The following is a 2,100-nucleotide window of genomic DNA, read 5'->3' on the forward strand; positions in this document are numbered from 1 at the left end:
GTTATGTACCTCTGTGTCCCTCTGATCTATCCCCACCCTTGATTAGGAGTTCATTGGGAGTACACACCTTGTTGTTATGTACCTCTGTGTCCCTCTGATCTATCCCCACAGTTGATTAGGAGTTCATTGGGAGTACACACCTTGTTGTTATTTACCTCTTGTCCCTCTGATCTATCCCCACAGTTGATTAGGAGTTCATTGGGAGTACACACCTTGTTGTTATGTACCTCTGTGTCCCTCTGATCTATCCCCACAGTTGATTAGGAGTTCATTAGGAGTACACACCTTGTTGTTATGTACCTCTTGTCCCTCTGATCTATCCCCACAGTTGATTAGGAGTTCATTGGGAGTACACACCTTGTTGTTATGTACCTCTGTGTCCCTCTGATCTATCCCCACAGTTGATTAGGAGTTCATTAGGAGTACACACCTTGTTGTTATGTACCTCTGTGTCCCTCTGATCTATCCCCACAGTTGATTAGGAGTTCATTGGGAGTACACACCCTTACATCAGGCTAGATGTACACACCCCCATCACGCTATGCGTCTCTGACTGTATGACCTGACAGTACTACTGCTGCTTGTTGTTATGTACCTCTGTGTCCCTCTGATCTATCCCCAGGAGGTAGCAGAATGTAAAACAAGACATCCCACATGAAAACAATACTACAGTTTACGAGAGACTACTACAGTATGTACTATACAATTCTGTAGTAAGCTGTACAATACTATATTTCACACCTTAGTATCCCTCGATCATATGTAGTACCTAATAGACTGTAGAATTGTGTAGAATACTATAATAAATACTACAGTTTACTTAAGACCGCAAAAACACTACAGTAAATACTACTGTAATGTCCGCACAAACACTAGTCTACAAAAACACTACAGTTGCAAAAACACTACAGTTGCAAAAACACGACAGTTGCAAAAACACGACAGTTGCAAAAACACTACAGTTCTCACACAACCTACTTTCTGAGAGAAGTCCTTGTACACGGTCCAGTGCATCGCGTTGGGCCTGTCGCGGCCAAATAATGTCCCCCAGCCAAAATGTGTCTATGATTGTCTTAAAAACGTCACTACGTTTTGGGAAATAGCAAAGAAAAATGTGTAATGGGAGTGACACATTAATGTTTCTTAATTTACAGATCACAGCGTCAGCTAATTTCAACTCCATTCATATGCAAATCCGTTTCATTCATACACTGGCTTGTATGAAAATAAATAAACAGCGAACAATCATTTTTACCTCGTCTGTTTCGACAACCAATCAGACAACCAATCAGATCAGGTTTCAGTGATCTGAAAGTTGCGTTAAATCAAAAATAGCAATACTGCCCCCTACAAACAGTAACAGATATGACAGTCAAACAAAAAAACGAAAGAAAAATCTACTTTATCCAAAGACGTCTTAATTTCTCCATCTATGTTAATGATCTGCATAGTTTTAGGAGTAAGTATGAGTCCGGGACTGAAAAAAATTGGGCTCGTCCGGGATTTGAACCCGGGACCTCTCGCACCCAAAGCGAGAATCATACCCCTAGACCAACGAGCCATGTTATAGTTACACAAAAAGACAGCATATATAGCATAGCGTTCATTCTACATCAAGCCGGATTACGCGTCTAACCAGAACGAAATACCATCATAACAAATCGTCTTTTAAATACCGTTTGTCTTATGTTACTGCTTGCTTACATGATTTGCTTCCATTTAATTTAGCCAACGTCGAGATATAAAAATAAGGGCTCGTCCGGGATTTGAACCCGGGACCTCTCGCACCCGAAGCGAGAATCATACCCCTAGACCAACGAGCCACGTGCAGTTGCATGTAACGTTTTGCCTTATAAAATAGTAACACAGGCAAATCATTCTGCAACTAACATTGCCGTTCTGTAATACTCTTGACAGCTACCTATCGAATATTGCAACAAATAGCGACTATTGATAGGTATAGTTATCGTCACACCATTCTTTTATTTTAAGGTGTTGTCTTTTTGTTCGCTAAAGCCATTTACTTGAAATGCTGTTCGTCTTCCCAGTAGCCTACTTGGTGTGAACTGCTGAACGTTCATTTAAAAAAAATATATTTAA

The 2,100-nt window shown here is 40.5% G+C and overlaps 2 non-coding genes across 2 annotated transcripts; both read right to left on the reverse strand.

Annotated features, from left to right (window-relative positions):
* Nucleotides 1-1,489: 1,489 nt before the first annotated feature.
* trnap-ugg (transfer RNA proline (anticodon UGG)) lies at nt 1,490-1,561 on the reverse strand. The gene has a single exon. It is a non-coding gene; the product is annotated as a tRNA-Pro (tRNA).
* A 190-nt stretch (nt 1,562-1,751) lies between these two features.
* Nucleotides 1,752-1,823, reverse strand: trnap-cgg (transfer RNA proline (anticodon CGG)). Its single transcript has one exon. It is a non-coding gene; the product is annotated as a tRNA-Pro (tRNA).
* Between the last annotated feature and the right edge of the window lie 277 nt (nt 1,824-2,100).

The sequence above is a fragment of the Oncorhynchus clarkii genome, chromosome 5, assembly GCF_045791955.1.
Source record: "Oncorhynchus clarkii lewisi isolate Uvic-CL-2024 chromosome 5, UVic_Ocla_1.0, whole genome shotgun sequence".
Taxonomy (NCBI): domain Eukaryota; kingdom Metazoa; phylum Chordata; class Actinopteri; order Salmoniformes; family Salmonidae; genus Oncorhynchus; species Oncorhynchus clarkii.